The sequence below is a fragment of the Dromiciops gliroides genome, chromosome 2 (assembly GCF_019393635.1).
Source record: "Dromiciops gliroides isolate mDroGli1 chromosome 2, mDroGli1.pri, whole genome shotgun sequence".
Taxonomy (NCBI): domain Eukaryota; kingdom Metazoa; phylum Chordata; class Mammalia; order Microbiotheria; family Microbiotheriidae; genus Dromiciops; species Dromiciops gliroides.
The window spans coordinates 551,166,804-551,181,330 of NC_057862.1; positions in this window are offsets into that span (position 1 = coordinate 551,166,804).

A 14,527-nucleotide genomic window follows, 5' to 3' on the forward strand; every position below is an offset into this window, starting at 1 on the left:
AGAGAGAGAAAGGCCTAGATTTCTGTCTATTAAAGGGAGAGCACATTTCTAGCTCCCTTCTCCGCCAGAGTCCAGAGGAAAGAGCCCGAGACTGAGCGCCAGTCTCTTCCTTCCTCCTCCCACTAGCCCGCGTCACTTCCTGACTCCTGGTCTTGCCCTCAAAGACCTTCCCTTCATGGGCAGAACTCCTCTACAGTAAGTATCCAGCAGGTGGCGTTATTCCAATCGTTACAGTCCCCCCTGTTGTTCCTCAAGAAACAAAATGTTTCCTTGACGGAACAGTAAAAACAATATGATAACTATTGCTAACTAATAATATGTGAACAACAATATAGAAAAGGAAGAGAGGAAAGTTTTGTCCAGAGGGGCGATTTTTTTTTTTTTTTTGTCCTCATGAACCGACGCTTTGACATTGGTCTTGCAAAGGGAGGGCCTCTGCAGAGAATACATGTTACAGATGGTGTATATTATAACAGAAAGAGAAAAAAAAACAACAAAAACAACAAATCAAAACTGTTCATTTAAAGTCTCTGAAAGTCTTTTCTCAGATGTCCTCTAGGTGTAGTCGTGGAATGAAAGTCTTTTCAGGGGTTGATGTGTGGATACTGGTAATCAGCCAGGAAATTTCCTACAAAATTGAGCTTAATACAACTTTAAAATAGCTTTGTCAATAATCAAATCAAACAATGAAAGTTCTCAAAAACATGTCTAAGGGAATATAGAATCTTAGTTGTTAACACGTGAAACATACAATAAAACAAAAATTGAACCATTCTTTAAAATTACATTATTATTATAGTCCCCCCCTTATGGAGGGTAATTGAGAAGACAATTGCTGTGATATTAATTTTTAAAAATAATTTTTTTATCTTTGTTTCATCACTTTTTGCATCATCTGCCTAATTATCCTCATGCCATTATGAGAAATTAAAAAATCTAATATAATTGATAACAGGTGTCAAGGCCAAATTCAACACTGTTATTTATCATGACACCTGAGATAATTATGGGGGTTACCATAAAAGAACAGAGAAATGATGGGATATGAGCATTCCCACACTTGAGCAATATGTACTGCCCATACAGTATGCCAGGCTTAAAATAGGTGGATGGAATATACGTCCATGCCACCGAACATATTGGAGGAAACTGAGTCAGACTTAATCAGATGCATGGGATTGAGATGTCCATGGCATCAGGCATATAGGAGGGAGCATAGAAGCCAGGTGTAGAAGTGAGATGGGTGGGATCAATACTTCCAGCCATCTGTACAATATTGTGGGGAAAAAGAGTATAAAATATTAAACCAAGAGAATCCAACCTCAACATTTGTCAAAAGCCGTTCCCTCGGCCATACCTTGACTTCATGCATGTCTCCCCTCATGTGACAGTTCAGTGTCTGCTCCTTGAGCAATATGTATTCCTCTTGTGATTGGATGGCACCTTGGCCAACTGGCATCTGATAACTCAGAATAAAGGCAATTAATGTCTTAAATGATAAGTTCCCATAATCCAAGTCTCATATGGATTTAAAAATTGAGGATAATAAATGATTGCAAAAAATGTGAATACATCTTGACTCAGAACACAATATATAATTATGCAACAATTTCAAATAATATCCCTTTTTTAACTTAGTATACAATTACTTTTTTGAAAAATCTGAACATATTTAAATACAAGTTAAAGCACAACACAATCTCAAAGACAACTTTTACAAATGTTCCTCTCTTTTTTTTTTTTGGAATATGCTTATCAAAAATAATACTTCTAGAATCAATTTACACTTGCCATGGCAAACAATTTGCCAGGGAAATGCTTTAAAGAGTTTGATCAAATAATCAGTTGAGAAAAAATAACAAAAACAAATAACTCAGAATATGGGAGCACAATACTCCTAGAATTAACATTGTATAATAAAATCAAAACCATCTTGCAATGTTTCAAAATTAGATAGACAAATGAATAGAAGAAAATACACATGGAACAATAAAATACAGTGAAATTCAAACTAAGGAAATCTAAATGAATATGAACTTAATATCAATAAGAGTATTATAAAATATAAACTTGATCACATGACTATAAAAAGCTTTTACAAATATTCTCCTTGTTTTAAAAACTAAGTATAAGACACAATCTCAAAAGCATGAAAATCTCTATGAAAATAAACCCATACCATTAATTTCAAAATGTATATATAATAGCATAGAAATCCTATGTAACCTCTGAACTGACATTAATACTCTGAGTGAATTCAGAACACTTTTGATTCCGATATCTAAAATCCCCAATACTCATATCAATACCTTGCTGCTTACTTCTACATTTCTGTAAAATATGTACCCTTCCATGGCAAAAGAAGCAGAGTCTTGAACTATGGTGATGATTGTCATTCTTATTCAGCTTAAGTTTTTCTTCTTTAACCCCTCTATATTGTCTGTCAGTCTTTTCACCATACAAATGCTTTATAAGATTACTAATTAAAGACAAAAGCAGGTTAGCAAAATTATGAACAAAACAAGCATATCTGGAATTTAAAGAGTTTTCTAAGATTGTCTCAAAAGCACAGCCAGGCCGGGGAAGGGCTGAGCCTGAAGCTGCAAATGCAGGTAGAAAAAGTTGAGCATGCGCATCAGATCTCTGGACTTCCCAGGCAGGGGAAGCAATGGGCTTGGCCATAGGAGGAGTAGAGGGTGGGGTCTGGAGAGGAGGGGAGGGACCAGAGCAATTTGAATCAGACTTGATTTTGAACTCAGGCCTGGATTCCTCTTCCCCCACTTTGCCTCCAGGTGCTAGGGGATTAAAAGCTTCTAGAGGGTGGGTCATTGCCTCCAGGCATGCAAAATTAGAGCAACAATTAGTGTTAGAACTGGGAAAAGCTGCGGGAATCTCTTCAGGTTTCTCTGAAAAAGCATGGTTGGGAGAGGGAGAGATATTTCCTTGTGTGAGTAAGTTGCTGGCTCTTTTAACAAAAATAAAAAGAAAAATAGAAAATCCACAAAAACAAAGCATTAACATGATCTTATCTCCCATTTGTCTGGTTAAACAGACCAAAATCAAAAATAGGATAATTAGGGAGTTTAAAAGGTCCATTCGAAAAAATTCAAAGGAAAAACACAGCCAGTACACCAGTACTTAGCAGTTAAAGGGAGAGGGAGGGGAAATTTCTTACCCAACCAGAAGATCAGAAGAAGACTGAGGGTTAGCTTTCCTCTTCGTGGTCAGCCATCTGTTAAGGCTAAAATTCTAGCTAGTCTGTCTAAAATATCTAATGAGTGGTCGCCAATAAATTATAAGCTTTAGCAAGAGTTAGACTTTTAAGCATTTATTAAGGAGAATAAGAATTTGGTAACGAGAGAGAGAAAGGCCTAGATTTCTGTCTATTAAAGGGAGAGCACATTTCTAGCTCCCTTCTCCGCCAGAGTCCAGAGGAAAGAGCCCGAGACTGAGCGCCAGTCTCTTCCTTCCTCCTCCCACTAGCCCGCGTCACTTCCTGACTCCTGGTCTTGCCCTCAAAGACCTTCCCTTCATGGGCAGAACTCCTCTACAGTAAGTATCCAGCAGGTGGCGTTATTCCAATCGTTACAGATTTAAACCCAAGTATTCTATTTGACCACTGCTGCCTATATGATCCAAGCCTCCATTATCTTATATTCATTCACTCAATCATTCATTCTTTGAAAAAGTATAATGGGGGTAATCAACTCTGGACAGATTACACACCATGGAGAATATTTAGGGCTAGGTCTCTTCTGGTGACATATTTGTCCTAGTTCTTTCTTGTGGACCATGTGTGCTGGCTTAGCAATGAAAGGCTTGGTGTCTTTGAATGATATAGCAAACCCTGGATAGTAGTACTTTGATCAACCCCCCCACTCCTCATGGTGGCTACAGAAGGGGAGGAAGAGGCTGTGTCAAAGCTGCATCTGGAGGATTGACCATTGTAACAGGAAGAGTCACCCACATGATAGACTTTAAAAGGATTATCTCTTCCCTCTGGCCATCTTTCTCCTCCAACTCTCTAAAACTTGTGGTAAAAGACTCTCTTTGTGGGATTTTGAGAAGGATGGCAGAGGGGTGGATGAAGGGATGAACTTGAGATTGCATCTAAAAATTCTAGTTTCTTCTTCTGTCTGGAATTTCTTTCCAGAGTGTTGGTCTTGTGATCTTGTAACAGACATTTCAAGTCTTGGAGTTAATCTTGTTAGTTTGAGAGGTTCAGAATTCTTGGATCCCCCAAATTGTTGCTAGTTATACTATGTGGGGAACCCTTCAACATCTACTACAATGCTTCCTGGAGAAAAAGAATACCACTGACAGGAAGAACACAACTCCTGATTTGACTTGCCAAAAGAGAAGACCTTTGAGGAGAACATAAATTGTCTATGCAGGAGTCCACAAAATGCTTCATGTTCAGATGTTTTAAATATCAACTTACCAAGAAAATATAATGATAATGTTACTATTTCATTATTAAGGTGATTTGTTTTGTTTTTGCAATTTTGTGCTTTTATGAGTCTTTTGTGAATTTAACATTTGTATTGTACTTGAGTGTTTTTCTATTGCCCCTTTTGGAAAGACCCTATACATTATCCAAACCAAAGCTTTAAGTGATTTTCCAGAGGGCTCCAGCGTGGGGATCTAAAAAGTCATAGACTTTGAAGAGCCAGACTCCTTTCTTTGGAGGTCGTGCTCCCTAGGATGGAACCAGGTCAATACATGGCTCCATAGTCAGAGGGGACCCTTGAAGGTAAGAGGTCAAATACCCCAGCTTCCCTGGGCCAGCAGGGGTTCTATATGTATTATTACAATAGCATTTATCAAATACCCACTCTGTACCAAGTATTATGCTAAATGCTATGAGAGATTCAAAAGAAATATAAGACATAGATCCTGTTCTTGAGCAGTTTATCATTAGGGAAACAAATAGCATGGGATTTGGATCTGGAAGGGACCAAAGAGACCATCATCACAGAGCCATCATCCCTTGGCTCTACAGATGATGCACAGAAGGTAAGTGCCTAACATTACAGAGGTCCCAGGTCATGTCACTCAAGATTTACCATTCTTTCTTCTAAGAATTAGCAGACAATTCTAAAGCAATATGGAAGGTAGAAGTGGTGGTGTGGTACTGACTATTTATGTCTGTCCATCTGTCCGTCCATCCATCCATCCACCTATCTATCTTAATGTCATTGGAATTCCGAGTATAGAAAACTAGTGAGACTTTCTATCAGACTGAAAAAACATACATGTAGGAAATGAGTCTTGAGCTGAACCTTGCAGAAAGTATATGTAACATTTGTAATATGTAACAGAAGATGAAGCAGACATTTCAGGTGGGGGGGATAGCATGAACAAAATCACTGAGACAGGAAGAAACTGGATGTAGAGAATAGAGAAATGTAAAAATAATGATCATGATGACGATGGTGCTGATTTGCATTTATATAGTATTCAAACTTTGCAAAGTTCCTTACATATGAAATACATGCTCTGGGACTACCTCAAACACCTATTTGCACTGGTAGACTGAGTTTTCAGAGCTTGACTGCTACTTCTCTCCTCCATATTCTAGGGGATCCTGAGCAGCTAGGGGTGGTGTTTTTATGCTATAACTCATGAGTCCCTACTGGTGTGCTTTCTCTGTTGATAATCAGTTGGAGAGGGCAGCTAGGTGGCGCAGTGGATAAAGCACCGGCCCTGGATTCAGGAGTACCTGAGTTCAAATCCGACCTCAGACACTTGACACTTATTAGCTGTGTGACCCTGGGCAAATCACAACCCCCATTGCCCCGAAAAAAAAAAAATTAGATAATCAGTTGGTATCAATCAGTCAGTCAGGCAATTAGCTTTCAGAAAAAGTACTAAGATGACATAAGAACTATTAGTCTGTGCCATCCTCTCCCACAAGTACATACGCAGCCTAGGGGTAAGTGTAATTAAGGCTAGAGAGCATACATGGCAAAGGGATGACTTGCAGCTCCTGATTTCCAGTAGTCCTCTCCTCCTTGTTTAATCTTCATGATATTCCCCTCAGGCACATTGTAAGCTTTTGGTTGGACACCTCAAAGAATCTTGAAGCTGCCTTACATCACTGTTTCTTCTTTGTCCTTTGGCTCCCAATGTTGACACTACTGTGAGGAATTTCTAGGATGACAATGAAAATCATGAAAAAGTCCAAATCTTTTTACCCCTCCACAATTCACAAGGTGCTCCTCTTGTCAGGGGTAGAAGAAAAGATTGCAGCTTCAAATCTCCCCTCTCCTGCACACAAGTTCTTTTAAGAGCCTGGCTCATCACTTGGATTCCAAAGTGATCTGTTATTTTATACAAAGCCCACAGGGAGTGACAGAGTTTCTCCAGCCAATCCCAATACGTTTCCCATATGGCTTCATTTCACTTCAACCAATTGCCTTTGCTTGCTTGCCTGATTCAGTAGAGATATTTAGACCTTGTTCAGAACTCTGTTGCCCATTGTTAAATTTTCAGGATGAGGATTTACCTCTCATAAATCAACACACACAAATGCTACAAATCAGAGCTTGATTTATTGATTTGTTAATTGTCTAGACTTAAGAAAGTGTTAATAATGCAAATTAAACTTAAAAGTATATGGCTATATATCTTCCCTCCCCCCCAGCGCAGTTATTAAATATTTTATCAGCACACTCTAGTTGCATCATATGATGCATTTTTTTTTACAGATGAGGGAACTGAGGAAGAGAGGAATTAAGCAATTTACCAAGCTTCATTGAGTAAACTGAGGTATAATTTTAACCCAGTTTTTCCTGACTCCAAGGATATCCCATGCTCTCTGTATTCTGTTACATTGGTAAGGCCAACGAGATGAAAGCAAGGGGATCTTTATTAAAGAGGAGCCATTGAAATGTAAGATGGAGTTAATCAATGAAAAATTTTAGAAGTCTAATTTGTTCTAATAGGCAATAGAAAACCACTATAGCTTATTTTTTTTGTAAGAAAGAAGATAGGGGCAGCTAGATGGTGCAGTGGTTAAAACACCAGCCCTGTATTCAGGAGTACCTGAGTTCAAATCCGGCCTCAGACACTTGACACTTACTAGCTGTGTGACCCTGGGCAAGTCATTTAACCCCCATTGCCTGCAAAAAAAAAAAAGAAGATAACTTGATTGTTTTATTGGAAGGGGTCAGACTATGCTAAGTTAAAGCTTGTCGGCTGGCATTTTGTTGGCAGCAATCCTAAAGAATCTGGACTGACCTTGACCATTCAGTCCTAAAGTCCCATAGAGATTGACTTGATAATGGACCTTCATCCTCAACTCACCCTGGGTCTATTAAAAACAATCTGTACCCTGGCTACACAGGCCAGAGCAAATTTAGTCTACCCACGGTTTCTTCCAAAGTGTTTAACAAAAACCAACTCATTGTGTTTGACTCCCTCTGAAATCTGACTTTAATAAATGTTTGTGGTTGAATTTTTCTTAATCAGGAAACTACAGTAAGCCACAGAACCAAACGAAAAGGAGAAAAGCCCATAGTAAGAAAAAATATATTTTTTTCATTATTATTTCTCTAAAGAAAAAAAGGCATTGTTAATGGGACCAGTTCCATAATGAACCTTCTATTGTTCACATCTGTTTGATGTGGCATAAATAAAGTAATGCTCAATTTTGTATTTTTAAGGGATTTGTCTTAGTCTTTCCTTTTAACAGCTAGTTAACTTCCTGTGTATTTAAATAACACCTAGTGCCATCTAGTAGTTTCTCCTCAGTTTCTTAAGTAAGAAAGTTATTTTAGTCAAAGCAAAACAGTTGTTTGTTTTTTGGGGTTTTTTACCCAAAAGAGCCAGACTTTCTTCAGAAGAAAACTGGGTAGGTTATATTTGAATTATTCAGGAATTCTTAAAGGCTAATACAACTACACCCTTCCTCTTCCCCAATCACACCCTCCCCCATTCTCAAAATGGGGCCAGTCTTTTCCATAGTGTCAGAAAGACTGTACTCTGCAGTCATTTAAAGGGTTAATATAGGGAGCCTTGATCAAGAATATTTTTCCTTTAGCTATCATGAGGTCCTTTATTTTATAAGGCAACTTTGTAATTTTTCTTCTATTTTTTAAAAAAATCAGGTCATTGGGGGCAGCTAGGTGGCGCAGTGGATAGAGCACCGGCCCTGGAGTCAGGAGTACCTGAGTTCAAATCCAGCCTCAGACACTTAACACTTACTAGCTGTGTGACCCTGGGCAAGTCACTTAACCCCAATTGCCTCACTAAAAAAAAAAAAAATCAGGTCATTTATGGAAAGAAAAAATTGAAACTAGTAACGCCACAAAACAAGCACAAATGTAGACAGCCCATCCTGTTTTCATTTGCTCCTGCAAAAAGTGATTGTTGGCATTCTTCTGATTGCCTAAACCATGTCAGGATTTTTCCATAAGCTAAGTGCAAGGTACTATAATGCAGCTAGGAATAAAAATTGTGACTAATGAAGGGCAGAAATCTACCTGTTAACATGTCTGACATAGACATAGATCCTGATAGAGAAGAGTTTAGAAAATTTTTATACCTGCCAGAAAGGAAGGCGATTGAGGCCTTGGAAAGGGGGTATCGGGCTAGAATTTCACCTATGTGTCCCCCTACATACTGTTATTTTAGAGGAAATAATTTTTAGGTTCAAGCCACATTCCTATTCGCTAACTCGTAACCAGAAAGGATATAGCCAAGACTTGACTCCCAACAAAGACCATGACACATAGCAAACAGCAAATAAACTCATTTATCCAAGCCAACAGCAAACAAAAATCAGAGAAATTATACAGATGAGAATAAATTGAACAACACACAGAGTAAAGAGCTCTCCCTACTTCAAGCAAGTTATCTCTGCTCATCCAAGAGAGTCCCAGATCTCACCCAAAGGGAAATTCTCTGACATTTCTAGTACAGTGAGATGGGAATAGGGACATGATCAAGGTGCCAGCTCCTTTACATTTCAGTTCCTTCCCAGAGTTTTTCTCTCCCTTCAGAGACTACTCCCTGAAGAGAATCTGAAGCTATATGTTTTCTCTTATCCCTAGAAGCCAGAAGAAGGATCTCTCCTTTCAAAAGCTCTAACCAACTTTGCCCTTCTGTATGAGCCTGAGCAAATAACTAAACCCCTTTAAAATCCTCATCTCTGAAATGAGAATAATAATGCTTCACTATCTATCTCATGAGGCAGCTAGATGGCTTAGCAGATAGAGTTCCAGGCCCAGAGTCAGGAAGACTCATATTCTTGGGTTCAAATCTGGCCTTGGACACTTACTAACTGTGTGACCCTGGGTAAGCCACTTAACCCTGTTGGCCTCAGTTCTCTCATCTATAAAATGAGCTGGAGAAGGAAATGGAAAACCACTTCAGTATCTCTGCTAAGAAAACCCCAAATGGGGACACGAAGAGCCAGACATGACTCAACAACATCTATTTCACAGAGTTGGAAGAAGAAAAAGTATTTTGTAGACTTCAAAGGTACTTGGCCAGTAGGGATTTTTCCTAGTTAGTATTTAATTCTACAAATGGTATTTACTTCCAAAGGCTATATGGTATAGTGGAATAGAGAGGCCTGGATTCCAGTCTTGCCTCTGCTACTTAGATCTACAGTGACTTAATGCAAATCAAGACCTTCTCTGGACCTCAGTTTCTTTATCCATAAAACAAAGGGCTGAACTACATTGTCTCTAAGCTCCTTTCTAGCTCTAATGCTCTGGGATTTTATGAATTCAGTTAATTTCATTTCAGAAAATGCCTGTTGAATTGTGCTAGGACTATGGTCAATGCACAGAACACAGGAGGCAGTGTGGTGCAGTGGAAAGAGCAATGAATTTGAAGGAAGAGATTCAGACCCCTCCTTCTGCCACTTATTATCTATATCAACCTGGTCAAGTTACTTAACCTCTCCTGGGGCTCAGATGCCTCAAATATAAAACGAAGGGATAGGACTAGATGACCTCTGGGGTCTCTTCCATCTCTAAATCAATGACCCCTTGAGTAAAATTTCATCTCTTTCTCATGGAACTGAGAGTCCATCAAGGTTGATAAGATAGTTTAATGCAAGGCATAGTGTGAAAATACAATAAAGGATTTACAAAGTAGTTTGTTAGTTCAAAGGAGGGGGGTATCACCCCCGGGGGGGGAGTCTTAGAAATTTTCATATAGGAGCTATCATTTGATCTGAGCCTTAAAGAATAGTCAGAAGTGGATAAATTGAGGGCAGCTAGATGGCGCAGTGGATAGAGCACCAGCCCTGGAGTCAGGAGTACCTGAGTTCAAATCCAGTCTCAGACACTTAACACTTACTAGCTGTGTGACCCTGGGCAAGTCACTTAACCCCAATTGCCTCACTAAAAAAAAAAAAAAAAAAAAAGTGGATAAATTAAGCTTGGGAAGTAGGTAAGGGTTGAGTTGTTGTTCAGTCATGTCCAACTCTTTGTGACCCCATTTGGGGTTTTCTTGGCAGATACTGTAGTGATTTGCCATTTCCTTGTCCAGATCATTTTTTTTTTAAAGTGAAGCAATTGGGGTTAAGTGACTTGCCCAGGGTCACACAGCTAGTAAGTGTTAAATGTCTGAGGCCGGATTTGAACTCAAGTACTCCTGACTCCAGGGCTGGTGCTCTATCCACTGTGCCACCTAGCTGCCCCAGTCCAGATCATTTTTACAGATGAAGAAATTGAGGCAAACAGGGTTAAGTGACTTGCCCAGGCTTACACAGCTAATAAGTATCTGAGGCCAGATTTGAACTGGAAGATGAGTCTTCTTGACTCTAGGCCTGGAACTCTATCCACTGTACCACTTAGCTGCTGGGTAGAGTTGGGAGGACCTGCCAATTAATTTAGTAAACATTTCTTAGGCACCTACTATGTCCTAGGCACAATATTAGTTACTGAAAATACAAAGACAAAAACTAAATAGTTCCAACTCTCAAGGACTTTACATTCTACAAGAAAAACAACATGCATACATAAAAGTAAATACAGAATATATGCATTGTAAATATAAGGTAATTTTTGCGGGGGGAAAACACGTGAGGGGAGAGGAGAGAAGGCTTTCTAAAGGGAATGAGCTTTAAGCTGACTTTTGAAGGAGTTGAAGATGCTACATTGGTAGAGGCAAGAGGAGGAGGCAAGGAAGGGAGTGAATTCCAGGTTTAAAGGATAACCAGGGGTAAAAACCTGGAGAAAGAGGAGGAAATGCATATAGACAGCAAGTAAGCTAATTTAACTAGAAGTTAGTATGTCTAGAAAAAGCTGGGATGTAGTTAGTAATATAATAATAATGATAGCATTTATAAAGTGCTTTAGAAAAATTTGGAACTAAAAATCCCATGAAAATAAATGTTGAAAACTATCCTTACATGTAACTGGAAAATAATAAAATACTTTTATAAGATAAAAAAATAAAGTGCTTTAAGTTTTGCAAAGCACTTTACATATATCATCTCATTTGATCCTCACAACAATCTCTGAAGGTGTGTGCTATTATTATCTTCCTTTTACATGTAAAGAAACTGGAAAGTCAGATGTTAAGTGACTTTGTCCAGGGTCACAAAGCTAGTAGATTTCTGAGGCTGGATTTTAATTCATGTCCCTCTGACTCCATGTCCAACTCCATCCACTGTGCCACCTAGATACTTCTAATAACATGTAAAAAGGTTGGAAAGGTAGGCCAGATTCAGAGTGATACTTTATGTACCTGTCACATAATCAAGAAGCCTCAATATTATTCTACATGAGGTAGAATTGACCTCTCCCAGGGAGCATTGGCCTGGAATTAACCTGAATACTTAAGGAGTCTCCAGGGATATAGTGACTCAGTGCTCAGGCCTTTGGGGAATGATGAACTTCCTGGTTGCTTCTGGCCATGTGGTGATCCAGAGCCGAAAGGACTTGTTACTTTGGTATGACATGGAAAACCCTGAGTGGTCCCTTAGTACTCCCATTCACTTCTTGACAGTGGCAGAGAAGTAAGGTGTTTCATCTCAAAGGAGAAACAGCTTTTAGTTGGCACTCTCTCTCTTTTTAATAATTTATTTAGAATTTTATTTTTCCCAAATTATGTGTAAATACAAATTTTTACTTCAATTTTTTTTAAACTTTGTGTTCCAAATTCCCTTCCTCTGTCCTTCCCCCCTCACACAAGAACTTGAGCAATTCAATATAAGCTATACATGAACAGTCATGCAAAATATTTCCACATTAGCCAGGTTGTGAAAGAAAACAGACAAAAACAAAACTTCAGATAAAGGAAATAACAAAAAAATTATGTTTCAATCTGTAATCAGACACCATCTCTGTAGATGGACTGCATTTTTCATAAGACCTTCAGAGTTGTTTTGGATCACTGCATTGCCAAAAATAACCAAGTCATTAACAGCAGATCATCTTACAGTATTGCTGTTATTTTGTATAAAGTACATTTCATCAGCTCATGTAGGTCTTTCTGGGTTTTTCTGATAGCATCCTGCTCATCATTTATTTATAGTAAACTACATTTATAAAGTACTTTAAAGAGAGATTTCCTTACAATAAACCCATGAGGTTGTTGCAACAACAGTAATAGATAACATTTATATAGTACCTTATACCTGACAAAGAATTTTCTTCACAATAGCCCAGCAAAGTAAGTACCACATGTTTTATCATCATCTTCAATCCACCCTCTTCTTCAATAAATCAGTCCCCATTTTCATCAATTAATCCTCCTCCTCATCAACCAGTCTTCATCAATCAATTCTTATCTTCATTTGATCATCATCAATATATCAATCAACCAACCAATCAATCATCATCCCCTTACATTACTCTTGCTTAAATTTTTTTCACAGTTACTATTGTTAACTGTTTCCCTCCATCCTATTCCCTCCCCCATGATTTTTACTCTATTTTCTATCTTCTTTCACCCTATCCCTCCTCAAAAGTATTTTGCTTCTGACTGCCCCCTCCCCCACTCTGCCCTTCCTCCTTTCACCCCTCCCTCCTTATCCCCTTTCCCTCCTACTTTCCTTCAGGGTTAGATAGATTACTCCACCCAACTGAATATGTATGTTATTCCCTCCTTGATCCAACTCTGATAAGATTAAGGTCTTTGAGCCAATTCTGATGAATGTAAGGCTCATTCACTGCCCTGCTCTTCCTCCATCTCTCCCTCCTCTCCATAAGCCCTTTCCTGTTTCTTTCATGTGAGATTTCACCCCATTCTACCTCTCCCCTTCCCCCTCCCCAAGTGCAATCCTTCCACCCCTCAATTTTACCCTAAAGATGTCATCATGGGGCAGCTAGTAACACAGTGGACAAAGCATTCACCATGGACCCAGGAGGACCTGAGCCCAAATCCAGCCTCAGACACAAGACACCCACTGCATGACCCTGGCATGCCACCCCACCCCGACCACCCCACAAGAAAAATGACAAAAAATAAATGCTTTACAGATATCACCCCTTCATAATCAATTCCTACCTGTGCTTTCTGTCTAAATTTATTTCTATCATCTGCCCTAATACTGAGAAAGTTCTTTTGAGTTAGACATATCATCTTCCCATGTAGGAATGTAAACAGTTTAACCTTTTAACATCCCTCTTGATTTCTTTTTCCTGTTTACCTTTTTATGCTTCTCTAGAGTCTTGTATTTGAAAGTCAAATTTTCTATTCAGTTCAGGTCTTTTCATCACAGATACCTGAAAGTCCTCTTTTTCATTGAAGTCCCATTTTCCCCCCTGAAAGATTATATGCAGTTTTGCTGGGTAGGTAATTCTTAGTTGTAATCCCAATTCCTTTGCCCTCTCGAATATCATATTCCAAGCCCTCCAATCCTTTAATGTAGAAGCTGCTAGATCTTGTGCTATCCTGACTGTGGCACCACAGTACTTGAATTGTTTCTTTTTAGCTGATTGTTATATTTTCTCCTTGACCTGGAAGCTGTGATAAAATAATGGGGTTTTGAGGCCCCCACTCAAGGGCCTTACTCCAGAGCCTTGCCTGACTTTTTTTTTTTTCCCCTGGGCAATGAGGGTTAAGTGACTTGTCCAGGGTCACACAGCTAGTAAGTGTCAAGTGTCTGAGGCCAGATTTGAACTCAGGTCCTCCTGAATCCAGGGCCAGTGCTTTATCCACTGTCCCATCTAGCTGTCCCCCTGACTTTTTTTTTTTTTTTTTTTAGTGAGGCAATTGGGGTTAAGTGACTTGCCCAGGGTCACACAGCTAGTAAGTGTTAAGTGTCTGAGGCCGGATCTGAACTCAGGTACTCCTGACTCCAGGGCCGGCGCTCTATCCACTGCGCCACCTAGCTGCCCCTCCCCTGACTTTTTTTAAGGCCAGCCCAAAGTCAGTCAAGTTGGACCTTGGATTGTGAATACAAACAATAGAGGTTAAAACCACACCTACCTGGGGAAGCTAGGTGGTGCAGTGGATAGAGCACCGGCCCTGGAGTCAGGAGTATCTGAGTTCAAATCCGGCCTCAGACACTTAATACTTACTAGCTGTGTGACCCTGGCAAGTCACTTAACCCCAATTG